Below are 26,802 nucleotides of genomic sequence, written 5' to 3'. Positions count from 1 at the left end.
TGCTTTATGGATAGAGCAGAGGTGGTGTGCCGTGCACTTTTCATGTGGACATCTTATCCTTCCCTTGGAGTTTTGGGTTCTTGCATTTGAATTTGACATATATGTATCCAACATTTCATTTACAGCTCATGAGAAAGGCATTGTATTCAGATGTATTGGTCTGAATCGTCTGAATGATTTAAGACCATATTACTTCATCTATGATTGGTGTTTAATCAGTAACTGATGATGAGTTAAGATTTTCTGAAAAGATAAGTTCAGAATATCTGCTCTTTGTTGCGGGTTTCCTGGTTTTAAGTCAATTGTATTTTATTTTATTTGTTGATTTTGGATACGAATTTAACAAAAGGAGGGAAGATTTTACTCTGAGGGTCCTTTTGATGTCTGAATAGGTCTCTCAATTTTAAGAAAAGGATAGCCATTTATATAACTACTTTGGAAAACTCACCCAAAGTATCACCAGGCAAAGCCAAGCATACCACATGATCCCTTAGCTCCACCCCTAGCCATACACCCAAGAGAAATGCACGTAGGTGGGAACAAAAGACTAGTACTAGAGTGCTCACATCAGCGTTATTTATAATAGCACCAGACAGGAAACTATGAAATGTTCATGAACACTAAAATGCATAGTGGGACTGGGTGTGGTGGCTCACGCCTGTAATCCCAGCACTTTGGGAGGCCAACGTGGGCAGATTACTTGAGGCCAGGAGCTCAAGACCAGCCTGACCAACATGGCAAACCCCCCTCTCTACTAAAAATGCAAAATAGCTGGGCATGGTAGTAATTAGGTAGTAATTAGCGTGCCTGTAGCCCCCCTACTAGGGAGGCTGATGCAGGAGAATCACTTGAACCCTGGAGGCAAATGTTCCAGTGAGCCAAGATCATGCCACTGCACTCCAGCCTGGGCAACAGAGCAAGACTCTGTCTCAAAAAAAAAAAAAAGAATAGTGGTACGTTTATATACTGAAGTACTATAGAGTGACGAAAATGAAAGTACTCTCAGTATTGAGCAAAAGAAGACATACACAAAATAATAGATACTATAGGATTCCAATTATACCAATTCAGAAACAGGCAAAAATTAATGTAGGCTCTTACCAACCCAGATGGCGGTTAAGTCTGGTAGGGAGGGTAGAACAGAGACTGGGGCAGGGCCCGAGGAAGAGTTTAGGATGCTGCTAATAATTTAATTTTAATTTTAACCTATGTGATGATTATATAGCTGGGCTCACTTTATGATAATTCACCAAGTATTTCACTCAGGACTTGTTCATTTTTCTGAATATGTTATTTTAGTTTTCAAAAAACTATGCAAATCTTGATGGTAGCAGAATTTGAAGTGATTTTGTAGGTTTTGCATTGTTTGTAGATGAGAGGAATTGTATTAACCTTTGGGATTTATGAATCTATGTCCTTGTTCAACTTTGAAGTTCAAATGCTTTTTAAGAATGAAACTTTTCTTTAGGGATCATTGTTTAACACTTCTATGCTATGACATTGGCTTTTTTCCTTTCTGATATACCTTACCATTTGGACAGATATTTACCCTATGAGAGTGGATCACAGCACTGACTTCAAGATCTGAAATTTACTCATGAAATCCTTAATCTGTGTGAATGTATTCTTACACTCACCAGTATTCTTACCAGCTCTTGCAATGACATGGCTCTAATTAATATTAAAAGAATATTACTGCTTGATATTGACCCCAAGCCACATTAGATAATGTTCTTCTTTGTGTTATTCAACAAACATGCATTTTCATAAAATCCTGATTCCTGGAAATGGAAGAAAAACCCTTTTATTATTGTATTGTGGAAGATATAGAAACACAATAAGGAAATGTACTATTTAAACTATAACGATAATGGAAACTGTAGCAATCGTTTCTATATATCGCATGTTAAACCAAGATTGGCTGCATCGGGCTTGCACTTGTGTTGGGTTTGGCCCGCCTACTGCTTTTACCATTTCTGAATTTGTTGCTAATGGTTAAACATTGAGAGATTGCACATACAAAGCCATGATTTTTGGCTTTCCTTAAAAAAAAAAAAAAAAAGATCTGCAAAACCAGACCCTCATTTCGTCATAGTAGCTACTAGCTGGAGCTGAGTACTGGCTATCCATGTGCACAGAGCTCGGATGATCCTTTTTGTCACGGTCTCCATCCTTCCCTGTTGATCCCTGTGTCATCCCTGCACTGTTGTTTACGTAGCACAGAATTGAGAGGGAAGAGCTTCTGGTATCTGCGTATGGCAGTGGTTGACCCTGTCTGGCTCACTTAGACTTTTGAGTTTCCACCTTTTGGCCTGGTGCTGGGCTAGGAATTTTACACATATTATCTCATTTATTCCCCCAAACAACTTCATCCTCGTCCCATTTTATAGACGAGGAAACTGAGGCTCAGGGACATTGTACCGTTTGAGCAAGACCACCAAGATAGCAAGCAAGGGAGCCTGTCCTTGTCTTAAAAGGTCCTTTGCTCTGTAGTCACCCAAGAACTTGCAGATATAGAAACAACTGGTAGATAACATTTCAAAGTCAATAAGCTCAAGCTTTAGACAAGGACAAGACAAACCCCGAGACATGTGGAAATGGGGTATCTTGGACAAGAGAGAAGAAACACCATCTTCTGTGGCTAGCAGGATTCTTATAAACCAGTATAACGAAAAAATTCAGTTAATTCTTTAATGCAGTTTGCATTTTGTTTCTGTCATAGACTCATACAATTAAGAGAAGGAATGGACATTAGGAGTCATCTAGGCAGGCTTACAACCTAAGCAGATAAAATCTTTGAAAATTGCAGAAGGACTTTTTATAGGGCAAATGTTGATGGTTGAGGGAACATAGCCCCCAAGGACAAGTGGATGGGAGTTTGAATTTTAGTAGACACCATTTAAATCACAGAGTGAAATAGACAAGTTACTCAACATCATTGCAGGTCAGTTTCTTCTCCATTAAAAGGAGAGCACAGGGCTGGGCACTGTGGCTCACACTTGTACTCCTAGCCCTCTGGGAGGCCGAGGCGGGTGGATCACCTGAGGTCGGGAGTTCAAGACCAGCCTGACCAACATGGAGGAAGCCCGTCTCTACTGAAAATACAAAATTAGCTGGGCGTGGTGGCACATGCCTGTAATCCCAGCTACTCTGGAGGCTGAGACAGGAGAATCACTTGAACCCGGGAGTCGGAGGTTGCGGTGAGCCGAGATCGCACCATTGCACTCCAGCCTGGGCAACAAGAGCGAAACTCCATCTCAAAAAAAAGAGGAGAGCACAACCTATAGCTTACACCGCTGTTATAAAGACTAAATATCCTGTTATATGCAACAGTGATCATTTAACAAATCTTTGTTTTTCCTTTCATTCTCATATTTTTCTAGAATCCTGGAAAGTCTCCTGGGAGGGATGCAAAACATCACCCACCTGGTCCAGAGAGACCCTTGTTTTGCAACTGAGGAACTGAAACCTAGAAAACTGTGGTATAATGAATCTCACAGCCTCAGCAGCCTTCTTTAGGCATTAGAAAGGGGCAGGGAGAGACTCCCTAACATACTGCAGCTGTGGTCATAAATGTACTGGCATTTTCTTGTGAATGCATTGGCCATGTTTGGAGAAAATTAAATTATTTCACCAAAATGACCTGTAGTGAGAACTTCAAAGAACAAAGAGGAAAGGGCCATCCTCTGATGCAGAGTTTAATCCCTTTCCTAACAGATTTGTCGGATGCGGCTGTCTAAGTCCCAGTCCTCCTTTTAAATGCTGTGTGTCCACACTGAGTCACTGAACCCCTCTTACCCCAAATTGGCTCTGCATAAATTGGGGGTGCTGTTGAGGGTTTTTGCAAAGATGAAAAGGAGTCCATGGTCCCTAGCATGGATTAGGTTTTGCTGAGTGTTGATAAGTGCAACAAAGAAAAATAAAGCAGAGTGAGATGATAGTGCCAGGGCAATGGGCTTGGTGAGGTGTGGGGAAAGGGAAGTGCTGCGTTAGTAGGGTGATCTGGGCAGGCCTGTCTTACAGGTGACATTAAACAGAGCCAGGTGGCGAGGGGAAGGAAAAGTGTTTCAGGCAGGGAGAAGAGCAAGAGATGATGAGTGCTTGGTGCTTTTGTAGGATGCCAAGGAGGAGTCTGGGTGGCTGGAGAGAAAGAGAAGAGAGGAGAAGCAACATGATTGATGAGGTCTGGAGGAGAAGCGACATGGTGGATGAGGTCAGGAAGTGTAGGCAGGGACCTATCACACAGGCCTGCAAGGTGGAACTTGGCACCTTGACCTCTGGCTTCTCATTCCTTGTTCTCCTCTGCTCAGGAAGCTGAGTCCTTGCAATCTGGACTTGCCTCTAGCTGCTAATCAAAGTTCAGAGGAACCTGAGAGAGTATTTCCTTTTCTTGCCTATTAAGGAGGTCACCTAGATCTCTGGTTCCAGCATTTGCTAGCTGGTAAGAATCACCTGGGGCATTTGTTTAACATATAGACTCCCAGTCCACCCTGGGGCACTTAATGAACAAGACAGCCCAGAATCCTGCCCTAGATCTACTAAATGGGGTTCCTCGGGGGAGGTGCCCAGGTGTCTATATTTTTAACAAGTGCCTCTCTTCTGGCCTGTTTGAGAAGTTTGACCTGGATAAAGTACAGCCCCTGGGTTCCTGGTCTCAGCTTCCCTCCTCCTCTCCTGGGCCCCGGGACTTGGATTTAATAATAACCAGCGTGGTAATAACATTGCTGATGGAGTGCCTACTGTTTGTCTTGCCCAACAGCCTCACTCCCTATTTTATCTCCTCTGACTTAAATCTTAGTCTCCACACCAAGTGCCTGGCCACTATGTTGTTTGTACTTCTGTTAATCATTGATTATGTTGAATTGCACTTCATTTATATAGATACTTCCTTTTTAGAACTTTCCTGTGGACTCTAATAACGTCACCTAGAAAAGTGCCCAGCACTTACTGAGTGCTGGCAAAATCATTGTTATTATTATTTGTTTGGATTTCACACACTTCAGATAGTGAGGACTCACCTTTCCATAGTCACATCCGAATCCTTAGTCTTCGGCAAAATACCTGAAATAGAGTAGATACTCAATGAATCTTGAAGTGCCAGAAATAAAAATAATATTAGTTACTGTTTTTTTTTTTTTTTGAGACGGAGTCTTGCTCTGTTGCCCAGGCTGGAGGTGCAGTGGCCGGATCTCAGCTCACTGCAAGCTCCGCCTCCCGGGTTCACGCCATTCTCCTGCCTCAGCCTCCCAAGTAGCTGGGACTACAGGCACCCACCACCTCGCCCGGCTAGTTTTTTGTATTTTTTTAGTAGAGACGAGGTTTCACCGTGTTAGCCAGGATGGTCTCGATCTCCTGACCTCGTGATCCGCCCGTCTTGGCCTCCCAAAGTGCTGGGATTACAGGCTTGAGCCACCGTGCCTGGCCTAGTTACTCTTTATGGAGCATTTATTGTACATCAAACACCAAGTCCTTGACTTGTAGTAACTAGTTTCTTCCGCAGAACTGTCCTATGAGGTAGGTGCTAATATTCTTTTTTTTGTTTTTAAAGACGGAGTCTTGCTCTGTTGCCCAGGCTGGAGTGCAGTGGCGCGATCTCTGCTCACTGCAAGCTCTGCCTCCCAGGTTCACGCCATTCTCCTGCCTCAGCCTGCCGTGTAGCTGGGACTACAGGCGCCGGCCACCGCGCCCGGCTAATTTTGGTGCTTATATTCTTATTGTGCAGATGGGGGAACAGAGGCACAGAGAAGTTTGATAATAGGTAAAGCTGAGATTGAACCCAGGCAGGCGTGTCTTCCGTGATCTCTCTAAGGTTTCTTTCATTTCTTAAATGGACATGATTCTAGATCTCCTTTTTTCTGTGTAAGTTTGCTCTCTGCTGCTTAGTTCTCCATAGAGATTCAGTAGAGTTGGTTCTCTCCCTGTGTATGAATAATGCTTCACAGATCCTAAGAAATGAACTAGATCGGAACTTCCACCCAGGCTTAGTGGGCTTGGTTGTGTTGACTTTTATCACTTTTCAAGCCATGCGTTTTCTTTGTCTCCTGGGATCATGTGCCAGTTGCCTTGGCTCCTGTGGCTGATGGATGATTGGATCCAGCCTTTCAAGGCAGATTAGGGTCAGCCTGATCCAAGCAGTAGCGAGAACCAGGCCCTTGCCTTTCCTTTCCTAGAAGCCGTACCTATGAGTTAGCACTTCTCAAAATGCTGCACTTAGCTCACTTGAGAGCAGTTTGGGGGCAGATTGGTTCTTGGACTCTTCAGATCCCCAGTGCAGACATGAATATAAGTCTTCTGGGTGCTCAGATTGTCAGGGCACACACAGGCACTGGTTCTGAGCCAGCACTGAAGGAGACAGGTCTGAGAGAGACAAGCTCCTCACCCACGGCTTAATTTCATGTTTTGGATAAACACTGAGAAGTGAGTGGCATGAAGGGGCGGATAAGCAAAGATCACCGAGAGTGAGTATTTACAAAATTTTTTCATTTTGCTCTCACCAGTCTTCTTCCTAATAGCTCTTGCTGCTCTGATGGCTCTCTGACAAATAGAAAGGAGCCTGTTTTCCCTTTGGTCCACACCTCTGCTCCAGACAATCCCTGTCTTGCATTCCAGATGCTTTCAGTGACAGGTAGTCATCAGAAAGAGACCCTGGGATTGTATTTTTCTTGGCTTCTTCGCTTGTTCTGTTCCCCGGGTGAAATCCCTCAGCTCCTTCAGGCTTCCAGGCAATTCCTTCCCTCTGTCCTTAGCGTGGGATAATAGAAGTTAACACTTGATGGGGCTTTGCTGTGTGTGCTTCTCTAAAGCACTTGCATTTAGGTTGATGACACATCACCCAGGGAGGCACTAGCGTCACCCTCCTTTTAGAGGAAAAGGCAGGTGCAGGATGTTGAGAAACTTGCCCTAGGTCCCAACCTGGGAGTGGCAGAGCCGCTTGTGTGGCCTGGAGCCCACATTCTCACCCACCACATACACAGTGCATCTTGCTGCCTGTTTTCCATCCTTCTCCTCCCTCCCTTCTGTGACAGTCGTTCGGCTGTAGTTCCTCCTCTGTATTGAGCACCAGTCAGTAGGAAACAGGGACGAATGAGGTGTTTTCCTGGGCCTGAGCGTGGCAGAGCCATCCCGAAGTCCAAGTGCAAGTGTGTCCCCCGTGCGATGAGAACACGGTACGCAAGACCTAATGGGGCCCCGTAGGGCCAGAGGTCAGGAGAGGGCATCGTGGCAGCAGGCATGCTCCGGTGACCCATGAGAAAGCACATTGTCATTTGGGAAGACACAGAGGAGCCACGTAGGCTGGGCAGGAGGAGACTAGCAGCTCCCAGGTATGCCAGGCATCCCCATTCCATTCCCATCACAGAGAGCATCCACCTCCTAGGAGTGGGGATAGTAGGACTGGAGCGGACGTGGGCTTTGCAGTCAGAACACTCTGGGTTTGAAACCTGTCTGTTCCACTTACTAGCTGGGTGCCCATGGGCTTGTCTCTTGCCTTCTGTAAGTTTTCTCATGTATAAGTGGAAACAACAATACCGTCCTCATAGATGTATTTGAAAGTCTAAGAATGATGACTTTTGCAGGCAACTGACACATATTAGGCTCTCAGCAAATTGCAGATACTTGTTTTCTTTCTTTCTTTTTTGAGGGTGTCATGTATTGATAAACTTCAGATCTGTGATTGCAAATAAAATAGAGTATTTAAAAAGTCTGTTGCAGCATAGAGTTGTTGCTCAATAAATATAAAGCAAAGGCTTAATTTGCACACAGTTGGACTGGATTCATAGCCAGCGGGGCATGATGGAAAACTGCACAAAATGACAACCGAGAGTGGCTAAGTGGATTGCTCAGGGTCACTCAGCTGGTATGTGAAAGAGCTCACTTTCTTGTTGAATCTCCATAACAGCTCTGTGAGTCAAGCTGGGCTAACATTATCTGTCCCTTAGAGAAAAGTAAAACCCAGGGAAGGTGAATGTCTTGTGCAAGTCAAATTACTGGATCCTAGAATAATGAACTTCATCACTAAATAGCCCTGTGACAAGTCGAGGACTCCCTTTCCTCATCTGTAAAATGGGGGTGGTGATATCTGCCTTGACCACCTCAAAGAGTTGTGGTGGAGGTCAGATGCAAGAGAGATAATAAGCTTGGCTTCTGTATAGAGAATGAGCTACGGTGGGCAGGAATTTAGGCCAGATCACCAGCTGATTAGCCAACATGGTTATCCAGATAAGTAAGCAGTGAGGTGACGTGAACTTAGATGGTGGCAGTGGCAATGGAGATGAGGCAGAAGTGGCTGCCTGGGAATAGGTTTTGGAGGTAGAGGCTTCAGGCCTTGGTGATGTTTGGGTTGTGAAGGAGAGAGAAAGAAAGAGTCAATGATGACTCCAGGTTTTGACGTGAGCAAATGGATACTGGCAGAGAGGTTGGTCGGAAGAGCTGTGTGGGACGGGTGATCCATGGCTGGTTCAGGACATATTGATAACTGATCAAAGATCTGACAGTGAACTTCCGACATGCTCCTACCTGGGTATATTGAGCCATTCTTGCGTTGCTCTAAAGAAATACCTAAGGCTGGGTAATTTATAAAGAAAAGAGGCTTATTTGGCTCATGGTTGTGCAGGCTATACAGGCATGGCACCAGCATCTGCTTCACTTCTGGGGAGGCCTCAGGGAGCTTACATTCAGGGCAGAAGGCAAAGTGGGAGCAGACGTGTCACGTGACCAGAGGAGAAGCAGGAGAGAGAGTAAGGGGAGGTGCCATACATTTTTTAAACAACCATATCTCACAAGGATTGCACTGAGAGAATGGTGCTAAACCATTCATGAGAAATCTGCCCCCATGATCCAAGCCCCTCCTACCAGGCTCCACTGCTAACTTTGGAGATTAGATTTCAACATGAGATTTGGAGGGGACAAAGATCCAGACTCTATCACTGGGTGTTGGAACACCTGAACCAGTGACACCCAGTAGTGAGGTGAGCTAGAAGCCAGTGTCAACCATCTTTACTAGGAAAACAATAAAAAAGACATTATATAGAAAGAAAGATTGGGATGCCTTTTAAACATTTCCAGTGTGAAAAAGACATTGTAGTTTTATTTTTATTATAAAGAAGAATCCGGTTGAAGTAAAGCTGAAGTGTCCACGTGGTTTTACTAGGCAGTGCTCTTGCCATGTGGTAGGGTAGAAAGTGCGGGGCTTCTTGTACCGGAAAACCTGGGTCCTGAATCTGATGCTGCGACTCGCTGGCTACGTGGCCTTGGAGGGGTCCCCTGACCTTTCTGAACCTCAGACCAAGTGGGCTTCTAGTCCTTGCTTTAGGGGCTTGTATGCTAAGTAAGGGAACTCATCCTACATGACAGGTTCCTTGCACACAGTGTGCTCGGTGCATGAGGATTGATGAGTGAGTGAGTGATCACCTCCTTCAGGAGAACAGGATAGGAACGGAGAGCTACGTCATCACATCAAGAGTAGTCACTGATGGCTTGTGGAGCACTTGCTATATGCTAGGTGCTGTTCTCTGTGATTTACTTAGATTAACTCATTCTGTCTTCACAACCACCCTGTGAGGCTGGTCCTATTATCCCTGCTTACAGGCCAGGAAACTGAAGTACACAGAGGTTCAATGACTTTCCCAAAGTCACTCCCCTGGGAAGTAGAGTCAGGAGGACTCCAGGGCTCACCGTCTTGTCTCCAGGGACCGTGCTTTTGCTTACCACGCTATATTGTCTCAGCATGCAAGGAGGAACCCTTGTTAGCCTCATCTTACATATGAGCAAACTGAGGCCCCAAATGGTTAAATGCACGACAGAAGCACAGCAGTTTGGTGACAACTGGTACATTCTCACTTGTGAGTGGTTAAAAGTGGGGTGTCCGAAGCTGGTTCTGCTGAGACCTTCAGCCAAGGAGCAGTTCTTTGTCCCGAACAGAGGCTCCATCCATCTGGAGGGTGGGCATGGAACCCACTCACATTCTCTTGCACTCCCCTCATGGCCCTGGGCTTTGGAAAGGTTGGATTTCTCGCTAGGTGATTGCAGGACCACAGAGCTCTCTCTCTCTCTTCCCGCTGCCATTCCAGGCGCTCGGGCTATGCTTTCTCAGTGTCTGTTTCTGTGCAGTCGCTCTCACGGGGTCTTCCCCTCATCCTGCTTGTGGCATCATGAGAAATTATGGTCATGGGTATTTGCAGGCTGTGTTGGTGCTGCCAGAAACCTGCTCTTCTTGTGACTCCAAGCCCAGCGGGGTTGGGTGCAGTTGTTGGCTCTGCATTTCTGCACTTGGCTCGAGCACACTTGGGTGTGTAGGAGAGTCTCAGCTCCCTCCACCAGAAATGTTTGCAGCTAATCCAGGTGACTAATATTTGATGTTACAGTTGTTGGTCTTTCTATAGATGTTTATATTGCTATCAACCTGTAAGTGCCTTGAAGGTTAAAACTGGCTTTTGGGCCTCTTTAAACCACCTCCTGTGCTTTGCACTTAGTGGGAATGCATTCAGTAGTTGAGGTGGTGTTCCTATTTCTGACACTTAATTTGCGTTTTTAACCTACCCAGGGGAGCATGTTATTGCATGATCTATCAGGTGAGCTGTTGTCAAGACTGTAATCTAATGAATTGCTGGGGCCCAGAAGCCTCGGTGCTTATAATGCTGCAGCATTTATTCCACACGTGTGGCCTTCATGCTCAGTGTGCTGCTTATCATACACACAGCAGACATATTTTGACAAAGGCTTGCCTTCTTTTGTGAATCCCAAACTGGTAGCCTTCACATTTGCAATTTTCCTTCTATTTAATGAAATGGTTCCAGATCATTCTGTGACAATCGAAGGTAAGCACTGCTCTGCACAAGGCCCACTCTTCTGGGATTCTTCCATGCCTGTTTCGCATTTCTCAAACTCTTAGGCCCAAATGTCAGATGGTGTGGGATTTGGAAAGTCGGGAATCCTGAGCATATTTGAGTTGAAAATTCACCCAGAGCTCGAGTGAGTGAGGATGGAGGTGGCGGGGGAGGGCATGAACTGTTTTTGCTTGTATTTAATGGCGCACCTTTGAGAATGATCTTGTGGCTTTTGAGCAGATAAGAGTGGGTTGCAGGACTTTAAGGTCTCCATAGTGGTTTGTTTTGCACCTTTCTTTTTGGACGTGGAGGTTTCCCCTGGGTGGCCAGCTGATTTTTTTGGTGCCTCCATTTATGCCCTAACCCCTTGTTTTTCTCTTAGATCATTGCATACTGAGCACATATTTATTAAGTACCAAGTATACGTCTGATACTGGACTAGAGTCTGAGAAAGACAGTAAGATTAAGACATAGTTTCTGCCTTGATGAAAATTGTTCTTTTTCAGTCTTAGGTGATAATGACCTTTCTTCATGTGGTCATTTTCTGAAGATAATAGGTCCTCGGAGGAAACCAGGAGATGAGATGATGGCAACACTGATTAATGAGTAAAAAGGGAAATTATAGAATGGTGAGAAGCAAGAATTTAAGGCTGAGAGCAATCTTCTTTTGGAGGGGAGGACTCACTGTTGCCATTTAACATACTTGCTATAATAGAAGTATGTATGCTGGTGTTCAAGAATCCAGAAAAAGGGACACCTAAGTATCTGCGGACATCCAAAAAAGCTTTTGTGGAAGAAGATGCCTCCTGGGCTGAATCTTGAAGCATGCCTAGGAGTAGGTCAAGGAGAGGAGTCTGAAGGCCACCCTTGAGTCCTGCCATCGTTGGGATCTCCAGGAAGCTGTGGTCAAGGTCTGTGTGCTGAGATCATATGCCAGAGGTGGTGTTTGTTTAACCCAGTCAGTCAGATGATCCCAGTGGGAAAAGCAACACAGCAAGTCTGAAACACTGTCTCATACCACACAGTGCCTCAGCTCTCAAATTTCTCTATTAGCTTTTGAGCCCTGCAGAAAATCAGCTGTGTCTTTCTACTTTCAGGGGGTCCTTCTCTGCTTCTGCACTCATACCTTGAGGTGCTCTCATCTCATGCCCCGCCTCCTTCCATGCCCTCATCTTTGGCTTTCAGTGATTCTGTATTAATAGCTGCGATTAAACTGCCTCATCTCATCAGGGAGGAGATATTAATCTTCATCAGGCCTAGGGAAGAGCTTCATTTTTTTCTGCTCTTCTCCTCTCCCCAGGCTGCCCCACTGAGCTCAGGTGCTGTCAGCTGCACCACTGTCTGTGGGACGTGTAGTCATCTGCTTCTGCAGATGCATTTCAGTGAGGTTCACTTCTCTGACTCCGTCCCTTAGCCTCCCTGCACCCAGAGCTTCACAGGCTGTAATTGAAGACCACTGTGAGGAGAGGGAGAGAAGGGGAAAAATACTCCCTCAAATAGAAATTCCCGACTTCATTGTCTTGCGCTGCTGCAGGGTAAATTAGACCAGGATGGTACCGCCGCTGGAAGTTGTAGGCTTTTTGGTTTATGAAATCCTATTCAGCCCTTGGAGAAGTATGCTTCTTTTCATGCTATGATTCTGGTGATTAGCTATGAACTGAGGATGTCAGATGCCCAGGGGCAGGAACAGCAGACAGGGAGGCTTGAGAGTTCACCAGGCAATTAGGATGGAAAAGAGCTATTCCCAAAGCCAGGCATCCCAGGCTGGTCCTGCTGGTGTGCACCAACAGCCAGCGACCCAAAGCCGGGCGTCCCGGGCTGGTCCTGCCGGTGCGCACCAACAGCCAGCGACCCAAAGCCGGGCCTCCCGGGCTGGTCCTGCCGGTGTGCTCAGCACCCATTGAGTTTCTGCATGTGCCCAGTGAGCACAGGGCTGGCATGGTAAATGACACATGGTATCTCATTTAATCTTGACAAGCTTGCCAGGCATGTACTGTTATTCCATTTTTCCAATAAGGGAACTAAGGCCCAAGTGAGTAAGTACCTAGGCTGAAGTTACATGGCTTGCAAATTCTGTCTCAGCTTTCTTCACTCTTCCTGTCACACTCTGCGCACTGTATCTAGGATGACTGTATAATGTCTTGTCCAACCTGGAACACTGTTAAGAATGCAAGGGGGATAGGGACATACATGGGGAGTGGTCCATGGAAACTGAGAAGCATGATCTCTTACTACTATCCAACACTTCCGTGCTCCTTTGGAAGCAGGGCTAGCCAGATGGACACCATTCCCCCTTCCTCATTTCCCTGCCCTCCTCTCCTCCCATCTGAGTCATCTAAGGCCCCTGAGTGCCCTGCTGGCTTTCCAAATGCCTGATGCTAGAGAGCCTGATTAGTTTGCTTTCACAATGAAGAATCTCAAATAACCACTGCCCCTTGGCTCAGCAAGGAGCCTTCATACCCAGACCACCTCCTAGGATCTATTTAACTCCCTCTACTCTGTGGGATTGGCCTTTGTTCAGCCTTTGAGCACACCTGGGTTGGGGAAATGATTCTTTTTCCCAGAATGGGCTTTATTTGCATTCCACCAGCAATCTTCTTACTCGGAGGGATTCCTGGGACATTAAATTAGCAGAAAATGACATTAGCGCTAAGAACCAAATTCGATTACCTGAAATACAAGTATTATTGTAAGAAATAAAACAACCTCATCTCTGCCTCCACACCCCCAGATCATATCCTCACACTGAATTGTATTAATGCCAGTTTCCTTTTAGTTGCTGGCTTTGTGTGTGTGCGTGGCAGGTTGTCTCAAAGGCACAGAGTGTATAATAATAGTACATGTCAGCACAAGGCGAGCTTGTACGGGGTTTTTCCCCATGTAATTTGCCGGCTCTTCTGGCTATGGTGTGTGAATGTGAATTCTGGCAGAGGCTTGTACACTCTGCCTTTACACAGCCCTGTCTCCCTAGAATCCAGCCACATCACTACTCACTTTTTCTTCAACTTGACAGGTATTTTTAATGCCTTTATTATTGCCCCAGTCTTTGCTTTTTCTCCAGGGAAGATTCTACAGTGAAAGCTCCACCCACTTCCCCCTGTACTTGAAGCCTTGCCAAACTCTTCACTCTTGGCTCCTGGAGGCCTCTAGGTATTCCTCTGTTGGTGCTGATCTCTAGGTAGAGTGCTTTGCTCAGGGTTGGCGTGTGATACGTCCTGGAAAATGGAACAGTGATCACTTCCTCATAATGCTGTTACGGACTTAAGTAATGCACCTAAAGCACAAAAATAGAGCCAGGTGTGTAGTAATTAATATTAGCAGTTAACGCTTGTTATGACTAAATGTTGACAAAGTGTTAAAATGCCGGGACTTAGCGTGTGTCGCTCCCACAAAACTGACAGCTCTGGGAGGGCAGGGCTGTGTCATCTTGTTCAATTTTGCATCCCCAAAGCCAAAGACAGAGTACTTGGGAAATGCTCCGTGAGTTCAGCTGAGTGAATGAGACAAAAGCCCATGAAAAAGCCCATGACAAAAGCTGTGGAGAAGCCATTCTATTTCCTATATACCTGGGGTAGGTTTCGAGGGTGGAGTGTAGGGCCTGAGATTTATCAGAAACAGTTATGGGACAAATAAGAAGCAAATGACACAGGGTCATTTCAGGCTGCTGCACATCTGAATCTGACTGTTTACATGGAGGGGGTGCCATTGTCTTCTGTGAAGAGAGGGGAGGATCCCTTCTGGCCTACACAGCATCCAGGTCTTCGTGCGTGTCGGGGAGGTTTGACCTGTATCTCTTTTGTAGGAAGCCAGAGTCATCTGTTGACATCGAGGCAGAGAATTTGCCTCTGAGTCCATCCATGCCTGAAACTCGTTTTGTGACCATGGCAAGTTATTTATCTCCTTTCTAGAATCTAAAATGTGGTGGCTTGGGGTTGGGGGAGTTAAAACACATTTTATATGGATTGCCATCCTCTAAAAAGAGTAAAAATGAAAATAAACTCAAAGTAAATCAACCGAAAGATCAGAGCTAAAGCTGTGAGATTCTTAGAAGGAAACATAAAAGTAAATCTTTGTAACTTTAGATTAGGCAACAGTTTCTGAGATATGACACTAAAAGCACAACCAACAAAAGAAAAAAATAGATAAATTGGACTTCATCAAATTAAAATCTTTTGTGTTTCAAAGGGTTCTTTCAAGAAAATTAAAAGACACAAAATAGGAGAAAATGTTTGCAGTCATTTATCTAATAAAGGACTTATGTACAGAATAGATGAAGAACTCTCATAACTTAACAATGAAAAGACAAATAACACAATTAAAAAATTGAGTGATGGATTTGAGTAGATACTTCTCCAAAGAAGATACATAAGTTGTCAAAAAGCACATGACAAAATGCTCAGCATCATTAGTTATTGGGGAAATGCAAATCAAAACCACAATGGGATACCACTTCACACTCACTAGGGTGGCTGTTATCAAAAAGATAGGAAATAACAAGCATTAGAGAGGATAGGGAGAAATTGGAATGCTTATACATTGCTGGTGGGAATATAAAATGGAACAGCCACTTTGGAAAACATTTGAGTGAAATGTGGAGTTGATGTGTGGCCCAGCAATTCCACTCCAGGATCCATGCCCAAAAGAACTGAAAACAGGTTCTCAATCAAAAATGTGTACAAAGTTCTTCAAGACAGCATTATTCATGATAACCAAGAAGTGAAAACTACCTGAATGTCTATCAACTAATAAATGGATAAACAAAATGTGGCCTAGTCATACAATGGAATATTATTCAGCTATTACAAGGAATGAAGTATTGATACATGCTGCAACGTGAGTGAAATTTGAAAACATGCCAAGTAGAAGAAGCCAGATACCAAAGGCCACATATGTATATGTGATTCCATTTATGTGAAATGTCAGAATCAGCCAGTCCATAGAGATAGAAGGTAGATTGGTGATTTTGAAGGTTTGGGGAAGGGGGGAATATGGGCAGGGTCAGTGTTTGTGTTTTGGGTGATTAAAATGCTGTGGAATTAGATAGTGGTGATAGCTGCACACCTCTGTGGATACCCTAAAAACCACTGAAATGTACATGTTAAAAGGGTGAATTATTTGGTATATAAATTATATCTCAATAGAGTTATTATTTAAAGAAGGGAAATGGAGCTGCTGAAGGCAAAACAGGACCAGGAGACTTGGATCCCCTCATTCACTGGTTCTTTCGAGCCTCCCTTTCCTCTGCTGCTGGGGTATTTTCTGAGATACCTTTGTTGGGGAGAAAAAAATCAATTTTCCCTCTACTCTTAGTTCTTAGCTGGGATGGACCTCTGTAACAAAAGGCAGATTAACAGGAGAAAATCAAACAGAATTTTATTAAGGTGTGCATTTCGTGTATGCAGGGGGCACACCCAGGGAATGCATGGTTCTCAAAGAGGTGGTTTAGAAATCCAGCTTATATAGTGTCTTCGACAAAGAACAGTAAGTTTTTAGATAAGTAACAAAACAAAGGAAAAAGGCTTTGAGTCCCTAGGTGCAGCGACTGCGGGAAGGCAAATATCAAATACATGGGAATTTCTTAAGTAGATTCCTCCAGCGCCTTCTCCGGGCTGAGAAGGGCCAAAGCTTCTTTCATGATCAACCTTTGTCCTTTCTGGAAGAAGGGGAGGAGGGACACTGCTATCTTTGTAAACTGATGTCCTCCTTTTAGGCACATAGTGGGAGGGCAGAGAGCTTAGATTCTGTTTATTCTCAGTTGTCTCTCATTCAAAATAATGCTTTTGCTAAAGTGACATGTTTTTGGCTGGCAGATTCTGATCTCCTACACTTTCCAAGTTCCAGGAACATGTTTTGGAGGACTTCTATAGATCCTTCCAACTTGGTTACTGTGTGTTTCCAGAAAACAGGAGTGAAGCATCCTGTGGTAGCCAGAGGTAGCATGGAAGATGTTTCCTTTTGCCTGTGTCTCTGAACCCCTTACTCTGAAGGGGCGTGACCACCGACTCTCCCAGTTTAAATAGAAATGGGAGAAGGTCTTTGTGATGACTTTCCACTTGGTTTATAGACCAGTCCTATACCATAGCTGAGGCCAGGATTGTTAGGAAGGAGAAACATGAACCCCAAACCCCTCTCCTTCATTGAAACATGAAAGCTAAACAGGGCTTCCATGCAATTTCCTAGGACAAAGAGAAGCAAGAGAGAAAGCAAAAAGCCCTCCCGCAGATGGACAAAGAGTATTTCAAAGCACAATACTGTTGTTGTAGTTCCTCTCATGAAACTCTTCAGTGATCTCTCACCACTAATAGGATGAAGTCCAGCATCGAGGCCTCTTATCACCAGTGTCATCCCTCACCTCTGCACCAGCTCCCCCATCCCATGGTCTCCCATCCTCTGTTCCTTTGACCACATCAGTACCCTATTCTGCCGTCCTTGTAGGCAAGCTCATGTTCCTCTTTCAAGATCCAACACATCACTATGGTATGGCTAGAATTGTGTCTTCCACAAAAGATGTTGAAGTCCTAACCCCCTGGTGCCTGTGAACATGACCTTATGTGGAAAGAGAGTCTTTGCAGATAATTAAACTAGGATGAGGTCATTAAGTCAGCTGTAATTCAATTTGACCGTATCCTTGTGCAAAGGGGAAATTTGGACACAGAATGATGTGTACAGAGGATCAGATGATGTGAGACACACGGAGGATGTCATTTACAAGCTAAGGACTCCTGAGGTTAGTAGAAGTTTGAAGAAAGCCCTAAGCATATCCCTCCCTCACACCCTTCAGAACCAATCCTGTTGATGGTTTGGTCTCAGTCTCCTAACCTCTAAAACTGTGAGGCAGTACATTTCTATTGTGTAAGCCATCCAGGTTGTGGTTCTTTGTTTGTTGTGGCAGCCCTGGAAAATGAATACCCACCATCTCCATGAATGCTATGGTCTTTCTGCTTCTCCCCAGCAAGCCATTCAACAAGCCGTATCTCCTAGCACTTTGTCATTTGATTATTATACTTAATTTACATTATATTCACTGCTGTTTGTCTGTCTCCCTAAATATACTGTGATGGCAAGGTTTATCTCTTTGCATTCCCAACAACTAGTGATTTACCTGTCACTTAGGAAAGATGTGCTGGCTGGATAGATAGATGGATGGATGGGTAAAACATCAGTCTTTTGATTTATTCATTCCAAAAGAGAAAAACCAACTTGTATCAAAGCTCAAAGTTTAAAATGCAAATTAACATGTGAAAGATATATGTGTCATCTTTATTTGAGTCTCTTTGGCAGGCAATCTTAAGCATGCATTTCCCAGTGTAAATAACTCCGGATGTGTTAAAAAGTTCACCAGTGTTTAAGTTCATTAAATTAATGTTGTCATTTTGAGCTGCCGAGTGTGTTGCAGGTTGTAAGCTGTTCATCACATTTCTTTAATTTTGCAGTAGTGTCATCTTCAGGAATGTGGGGTGTATTAAAAATAGAAGAGTTATTTTATATCAAAGAGCCCGGGACCAGGAATTAAATTACCAGAGTCTGCCACTTAATGCTGTGTGACTTTTATTGATTCCTTCATTCAGAAATGCAGCTAAAATCTGAGAGCTGACTTTGTGCCATGGACTCTGTTGGGCATGAGAGGTGCCACAGAGGTAAAAACACCAGCTTCCACCCTGCAGTGGCTTAATACTCTGGGGTTGTTGCAAGATGAATGAAGCCAAATTCACGAGCAGAATGATGAGTGATATGGGGGACATTGTCACAAGGGGCCATGAAGGCATGGATAGAGGGCACCTGGCTCCAAGTTGGTCATCAGGAAGGGCTTGGCACAGGAGATGACATGACCACAGGAGGTGCTTTGCCTGCCCACATGTGAGGGGATAGATGGTGTTCCAGACTCATAGAAAGGCAAATGCAAAGGCCCTGAGGTCCATGCAAAGACCCTGAGGCCCATGCAGGGACTTGAAGGCAAATCCCTAGGAAAAGGGCCGAGGTGAATGGCTGCCACAGGAGAGTGTGCAAGTGGCCTCTGGTGGTGAGTGCTTCGAAGGTGACTGCAATCTTCTGGATGCAGAGATTCCAGGGACTTCTGATATATGCAGTCCTATACATTCAGTCTTTTATCCTTTTGCAAAGAATTTGCTTACTTAGCCTTTTATTACTCACCTGTTCTTCCATTTCTGGAACACAGACTCTGGTATCTGGTACTATGCTCAGCACTGTACATGTGTCACTGAATCAACCAAGCCTCCTGGAGTTTCTATTTGGAGAGGAGGCTTCGTATTCTCTGTCAACTTTCCAAATCTTGTTCACTGTGTTCCTGGATCATAGGCTGGTTCCTTCTACCCGCTCCTCACGTGAACTTCTGCCCCAGGGCCTTTGCACTGGATTCTGGTTCTGTTCTACTGCCCTTTCAGATCTACTCATTCTTCTTCAGGGCATCCACAGGCTTCATGGCCCCCAGCTCCCTGTTGTGAGGTCTCTGGCAGAAGATCAGCCAAAAGGAAAGGAGGGAGGCCAGGGATTCCCCAGCCCTGCCCCCTGCCCTGGGCTGCTTTTCTGTGGGCAGAAGGAATGAAGCAATGAAGACCACAGCTCCTGCACACTACCTTTCTGTGCTGTTCTCTTGTCTCATTCTTGATCTCCTTTCTGGGACCACTTCAGGCCTAGAGGTGGCATGGTGCCTACTATCACTAACCCAGGGCTACCGAAGCTCTTGTCATTTCCCTAAGCCCTGCTTTTTTTTTTTTTTCTTCTTTTGTTTCATGAATTTACTGCATAATAGATAAGGTGATTTCAGAAGACATAGCATAGCTGAATAAAAGCAAGGCATTTGAATGCTTAATCATTATTTTCCTGTAGAGAAATATGGTCTGAATACAAGGACTTTTAAGCAGATTAATTACTGATTCAGTGACTGTATCTAAAGCTGCCTTGTTTGTTTTTAAAACGACTTTATGGAGGATGAATGACATACAAAAAGCTGTACATATTTAATGTGTACAAGTTGATGAGTTTGCAGATAAATGTACACTGGTGAACCCATCACCACAGTCCCTAATCCATCACCTCTGTTTCCTGCTGCTCTCTTTAGTTATTCTTAGTGATAGGGCTTAACATAAAACCTACCCTCCCAGCAAACTTTGAAGGCTATGATAGATACAGTATTGTTAACTACAGGCTCTGTGTTTTGCAGTAGCTTTCTAGGACTTACTCATCTTACATAACTGTAACTCTGTACCCTTTGAATCATACCTCCCCAGTTCTTCCTCCCCCCAGCCCCAGGAAGCACCGTTCTACTCTTATTACACACTCTTCAAATTACCCAGTTTGAGTATGCTCTCTTATTCCTGCTACAGCTCTGACGAATACAACTAGCCATTCCCTTTCCTGAATTTAACCCCCTCAGATATCCCAATTTTGCCCCAGTATCACCATTTCAGTAAGTTTCCTCGAATCATTCTACTTAGAAATGCAGGCTGGGCCAGGCGCGGTGGCTCACCCCTGTAATCCCAGCACTTTGGGAGGCTGAGGCGGGCGGATCACGAAGTCAGGAGATCGAGACCATCCTGGCTAACATGGTGAAACCCCGGCTCTACTGAAAATACAAAAAATTAGCCGGGTGCGGTGGCGGGCACCTATAGTCCCAGCTACTCGGAAGGCTGAGGAAGGAGAATGGTGTGAACCCGGGAGGCAGAGCTTGTAGTGAGCAAGATCGCACCACTGCACTCCAGCCTGGGTGACAGAGCGAGACTGTCTAAAAAAAAGCAAAAAAAACCCTGCAGGCTGGGCACAGTGTCTCACGCCTGTAATCCTAGCACTTTGGGAGGCCGAAGTGGTTGGATCACCTGAGGTCAGGAGTTTGAGACCAGCCTGACCAACATGGTGAAATCCTGCCTCTACTAAATACAAAAAAAAAAAAAAAAAAGAAAGAAAAAAAAATTAGCTGGGCCTGGTGGCGCATGCCTGTAATCCCAGCTACTTGGGAAGCTGAGGAAAAAGAATCGCTTGAGCCTGGGAGGTGGAGGTTGCAGTGAACCGAGATAGCACCATTGAACTCCAGCCTGGGCAACAAGAGTAAAACTCCATCTCAAATAATAACAATAATAATAATAAATAAATAAAATAAAATAGAAATACAACCCCCTCTCCACTTCTCATTTTTCATCCCTACTTTATTTTTCTCCTTACTACTTTTTAATATGTTGTATAATACAGTTATTTACAGTTGACTCTTGAATAACATGGGAATTAGGGACACTAACCCCCGCTCAGTCAAAAATTGGTGGAAGCTTTCAAAACAATTTTATGGATACATAGTAGGTGTATAGATGTACAGCATGCATGAGTTGTTTTGGTATAGGCATACAATGTGAAATAAGCACATCGTGGAGATGCATATAACTTTTGACTTCCTGAACGTTTGACTCCTGATAACCTACTGTTGACCAGAAGCTTTAACAGTAACAGTTGATTCACATGTAGTTTGTATGTATGTTATATGTTATATACTGTACTCTTACAGTAAACTAGAGAGGAGAAATTGTTATTAAGAACATCAAAGGGAAAATATATTTACTATGTATTAAATGGAAGCGGATCATCATAGAGGTTTTCATCTCCATCTTAATGTTGAATAGGCTGAGGAGGAGGAGGGGTTGGTCTTGCTGTCTCAGGGGTGGCAGAGGTGAGGGAAAATTTGTGTATTTGTAGACTCATGCGCTTTACGCCTGTGTTGTTCAAGGGTCAGCTGTGTTTTGTTCTCTATCTCACACACACACACACACACACACACACACACACACACACAAGCATGCACTTCATGAGGGCAGGGACTTCTGTCATTTCCATACCCCAACATTGAGACTCATGCCTGGCATCTTATAGGTCAAAGACTTGATAAGGGGAGAACGGGTAAGCATGAGAGCCTGTACATGTGTGTACGTGAACTCATTTGCTTCTATTGACAGCTCTCCTCAGGAAGCAGAGATAATGATCTTTGCAACTGTAGGAACTAAGGCTTAGGGAAGGGGCCAGGGCCGTGTCCATCCTGCGTTCCTGTTGTTGATCTTCATTGCCCTTGATACTGCCTGTTGCTTGGGAATGGGCTTTGCAGGCCCTTAAATAAGGGCACCCAGCTCTTTGAGGGATTGGTGGCATTTTCAGTGGAAGTAAATGAAAAGCCTCCTAATGTGGCTACTTTGAAGCAGACCGAGTCATTAGACGGAGAAGGTCTGGTGGGTTATACCCTAACTGATCATATTATTAGCACATTTATCTCCTATGATATTGAGCACAGCAAGTAAATTTGATTCCTCATCTTCTGGAATGCATTAGTGATAGTTTATATCACTTGAAAGGCTGAGGCTTAACCCATTTCCCATGACATTGTTCAATGTCCCTTCTGTCACAGGAGAGAGACCTAATTCAACTCATGTCTTTTTCTCTTCCTTCTGTGGCTGCCTTAAAATTGGATGGTTGATTGCAGTCAGTATCTTTGGCTGTGACTTCATGTAATTATTTCCTTACCAGTTCCTTTCCCCATTGCATATCGCCTTTTGCTTAATCTGCACTTTGGTGTTCTATATACATGTATTTTAATTGTAAGTTAGCTCATTTTGGGGGAGGGCAGGAATTAAGGCTTATATTATAAACAAAACAAGAATTCTTATCACTATACCATCATCAGTTCATCATCTCTATGCATTATTTTATGATGACACTACATAAATTGGTTTCTTTTCTGAAATAAAGGCTCATTCCAAGAATGCCTTTTTAAAATTTTTTTTATTTTTTTTTTATGACAGGTAATACCCTCGAGCTTCTGGATCTTTTTACGGACATTATCAGACAAGTAAAGAAAGCTGGTTATTATTTCTTTGACAAAGTAGAGAAAGTTGAGGTCAACCGTAGGCCAAGGACTCACTCATCTCATGCTATATTTGCTCCCTTCCTCTATTTGTAACTGTCTCTTTGTAGACCTGATAATTACTGAGTGTCTACTACATGGGTGTAGACCTATGGGTCCTGTCCTCTAGTAGCTAGTGAGGAAGTGGGACATAGCAGGACAGTCTAGTATAGCAGTATAGCATCCTACCTGCCTGACAGAGGCATTGTCTACTAGGAGTGGATCTGTCCTGTAGTGTCAGGGACAACTTCCCACTGGTGATGGCCCTGGAAGAAATCCCCTGGAATTTCTTTTTTTTTTGAGATGTAGTCTTGCTCTTTTGCCCCAGGCTGGAGTGCATTGGCGTGATTTTGGCTCGCTGTAGCCTCCGCCTCCCAGGTTCAAGCGATTCTCCTGCCTTAGCCCCCTGAGTAGCTGGGAATACAGGCATGCACCACCATGCCTGGCTAATTTTTGTATCTTTAGTAGAGACAGGATTTCACTATGTTGGTCTGGCTGGTCTTGAACTCCTGACCTCAAGAGATCCACCTGCTTTGGCCTCCCAAAGTGCTGGGATTACAGCAGTAAGCCACCGAGCCTGCCATCCTGTAAATTTTTTGATTTGTGGGATAAAGAGCCTGTAGGCTGGAAGAACAGCCTGCTTGTGTGTATAGGTGTAGATGATGAATTTGGGATACTCCAAGTGGAGTTGGGGCTACTAGAGAGGAGCCAGATCATATGAATTGAGTAGCACAGTTGATGTGAAGTCATTTCAAGGGCTTTGAGCAAGACATTGCTGGGTCACACTTGAGTGTTCTCTTTGTTTATGTGGACCCTTGGCCTTTGATATCAGGGCTTGTGATTGCAGATCCATCTACCTGACCCCTGAATGCCCCTTACCTGTCCCCAGTCCTTTGATCTCACCTCTCCTCCCTGCTGATGTCTTCAATACTGGCCTTGCTCTGCTCAAATCTCACCTACCCTAAGAAGCTTCCACTGACCTTTCCAAGCCTCAGGAAGTCCCTGCTTTCCCTGACTGTCTTTGCTTTGGTTTTCTGTGTTAGCCATTTAGAGAGAGGAACTAGTTTCAGGTCCCAGCCTTATCAGCCAGTAGATTTGTGATGTCATATGTATCATGAGATTCTTCTGGGTCTTACTTTCTGCATCTATAAAATGGACATGATAATAATACTTTCCAGACCAAGAAGATAAACAGACATACATTTTTATTCTTCCTCAAGCAAATGTGAATTTGGGCTTGATCACCTTCCTCTTAAACGACATTCATGGTGGGGATTGAAGCCACAGGGCTCTAGTAAGCTACATCTCTCTCCATGTTATGTTGTCCATCTTCACTGACATTGCTGTAGGGTGGTGAGACAAACAGGGCGTTAGATACACTCTTTTACTTTATTTGGTTTAGCAAAATATTAGCACCTTTATGGACCTTGGTTTCCTCATTGTGATATATACAAGAGTAATATCTGCTACGTCCTTTAATGTGAGAATTGAATCAGATGGTGAATGGATCACCCTCTGTTCAGTGCCCAGCGCCAAATAAATGCTAATTAAATGGCTTAATCAAACCAGCTCAGGCTGTGACTGGATGTCGTCCCTTGGTACAGTCTGACATTTCTTGATTCTTGTTAACGGCCCTATAACAATATTGTCATAAGAAATAGAAAACATCATTTTCTTTAGGGACCAATTTGGAGTCCGTCCATAACTGTCTTCCAACTCCTCCTGGCTTCCCCCTGTCACCTTGACCTTCAGGGAGCCTCGTTTCTGCTGCTGGCATTGACCCATCCATGGTAGCCATGACAAACTGATTCTCCCCACCCGGCTTTTCCGAATCTACTCGCATCTCATTTCAAAACCTCTTTCTGTCATCCATATTGCCTTGCTTTCTCATTCCTTTGCCATTTAGTAGGTATTGATTTCTATTAAGATGATCATCAGGATTTATTGAGCAGAGAAGTAGATATTGACACTGGCTGGGAGGCATGATCCTAATGGGGAGGGAATTCTGTCCCTGCACCCCAATTCCCCCAGTCTTGCCTGCTGCTGATAAAGTTAACTGGAGTCCCAGTGTGGTGCCCCATCTGTGCAGTAGGGAAATTACTGCCCAACTTGGGCCTGGCTCAGTAATGGATGCTTCACAAATGCACCATATTAAAAGGGGCTTTGCACATCTGGTATTAGAATATTTCCAGCCCTGGCTCGGTGCATGGCACAGGTGACTATTCACAGATATTTTTAGAAGCAAGGAAAGGAGGAGGGGAGGAGTATATCATAAGGCATTTGGCATCTGCCGCCTTTGCTGAGTAAAGGGGAAGGAATTTAGGATTTGTACGGGGAATATTACCACATGTTTACGAGTATTTATATAAAGCTAATATTTCAGCTGCAGGGAAAAACTTGCCCCGAAAATGTTAAAGCTGGAAGTCAGTGATCTTCTACACCCTCCTGTAATTTTATAGCTGTGTGCACTCAGATTTAGAGTCAGTAGAGGACGGCCCAGGGCCATGTGTCATTTCTTGGCAGAACTTGGCGTAGGACTGCTTTCATCCATTCCCTGTACCTTTCCGTATTTCCCAGTTTTCCCATTTTTGTCTCAATCTGTCTGCCTATCTGTTCCCTCTACCCATCTATGTATTGACCTGTCGGCTCCCTCGTTTGTGCTCTCGAATGTGGCGCACTGTGATCTCTCGGGCAAGTTAATGTCTCAGGGCTCAGTTTCCTCAACTGGGGAAAAAAGAGTAGCTGTGAATATTAAATAAGCTGAGTGGTTTATAAGCGTTAGATTTTGGGGGCTGGAAAATCCTTCGTTACAGGGGGCCGGGGGGGACTGTCTTGTGCATTGTATGATGTTTTGCAGCTTTCCTAACCTACTAGGTACCAGCAGCATCTCTCCCCTGATTTGTGATTCCAAAAGTGTCTCCAGACGTTGCCAAATGTCTCCGGGGCAGGGGTGCATATTGCCCCTGTCTGTAAAGTACTGGCATAGAGTAAGCAATTATTAAATATTGTTTAAAAAAAAGAACACTGTTGTTATGACTATTATGCAGTTATTTAATTTATCTGAAAAGTATTCATTTGGTGCTTACTGTATATACTGCAGAGCACTGAGCCCTGAGAGGCAAGTGAAAAATGTAAGCCTGATGTTTTTGCTTTCTAGGAGATTATGATGCGGTTCACAGTCACACACACGAGGATGGGCTTTCGAGGTGGCTTTGAACGTGTTGTTCCAACCTAAATTTAGCAAAAGGACAATTGTGAGGCTTGAGAGGCACATCTGCATGCTCCCAGACCTTCTCTTTGGGTTCGTGGTCCCACCGTACCCTGCCCCTTTTGATCACCAGTAAATGCAGCAATGGCGACAGGTAATGACCTTGTTGACTGGTCCTCTAGTTCCTGATGAACCCTCAACTGGGAGGGTCTGTCTGTGAATCAGAGCAGCTGGCTCTTTGAAAAGAAAGGCACTATTGCACAGTTGCTGCTGCTGACCCTTGCATTCAGAATACCGCCCGAGGCCAATGGACAGGTCACCACCCTGTCGCCTCTTGTGTTCCTGCCTCCCAGACCACATCCTGGGATTCTTCCCTTGCCCCATGCGGTAGCAGAAGGGTGTCACAAAACGACTCTGCTCAGACCCACCATCAGACCTGACCGCTGGCCTTTTGAGAGCTTCCAGAGCCCCTCAGCCCTGCCCTCCGGGCTCCACCTCCCGTGGCCCCCACCCTTGTGTCTTCTCTTGCTCACCTCACACACAGCTGCTCTCCTCACGTGCAGTGCCCTGGCCCCAGTTCTGGGAATGCTCTTTCCATGGATCCCTTGTAGCCCCTTTACTTCCTGTAGGTATTTGTTCACACTTCACCTTGTAAGAGAGGGCCCTTTATGAAGTCAGAACCCTCCTCCTCCCACCCCACCTTTCCTTCCTTTATTTCCTTCACAACTCTGATCACTGCCTGATGCCTCCAGTGTATTTACTGGCTGTTGAGACTGTCTCTTTTCTGTGTTCTCCCGCTAGACTGTAAAATCCCTGAGGGCAGGTGATTGGTTGGTCATGTTCAGTATGTTTAGAAGTGCCCAGCTTGTCCCAGACAC

At 44.7% G+C, this 26,802-nt stretch overlaps 1 protein-coding gene and 1 long non-coding RNA gene across 5 annotated transcripts in view; one reads left to right on the top strand and one right to left on the bottom strand.

Moving 5' to 3' along the window:
* The window catches only part of LARGE1 (LARGE xylosyl- and glucuronyltransferase 1), a 622,406-nt gene that overhangs the window by 167,279 nt on the left and 428,325 nt on the right, over positions 1-26,802 (top strand). The gene's annotated exons all lie outside the window — the stretch shown is intronic.
* On the bottom strand, positions 1,577-26,570 carry LOC111524226. Its single transcript, XR_002725728.1, has 7 exons — positions 26,458-26,570; positions 25,803-25,947; positions 23,918-24,059; positions 13,818-14,038; positions 7,457-7,666; positions 5,019-5,061; positions 1,577-1,781 (listed from the first exon to the last, which is right to left on the bottom strand). It is a non-coding gene; the product is annotated as an uncharacterized LOC111524226 (long non-coding RNA).

The sequence above is a fragment of the Piliocolobus tephrosceles genome, chromosome 19 (assembly GCF_002776525.5).
Source record: "Piliocolobus tephrosceles isolate RC106 chromosome 19, ASM277652v3, whole genome shotgun sequence".
Classification (NCBI taxonomy): Eukaryota; Metazoa; Chordata; class Mammalia; order Primates; family Cercopithecidae; genus Piliocolobus; species Piliocolobus tephrosceles.
The sequence above is the reverse complement of the archived record's forward strand: the minus strand, read 5'-3'. Positions and strand labels throughout refer to the sequence as shown.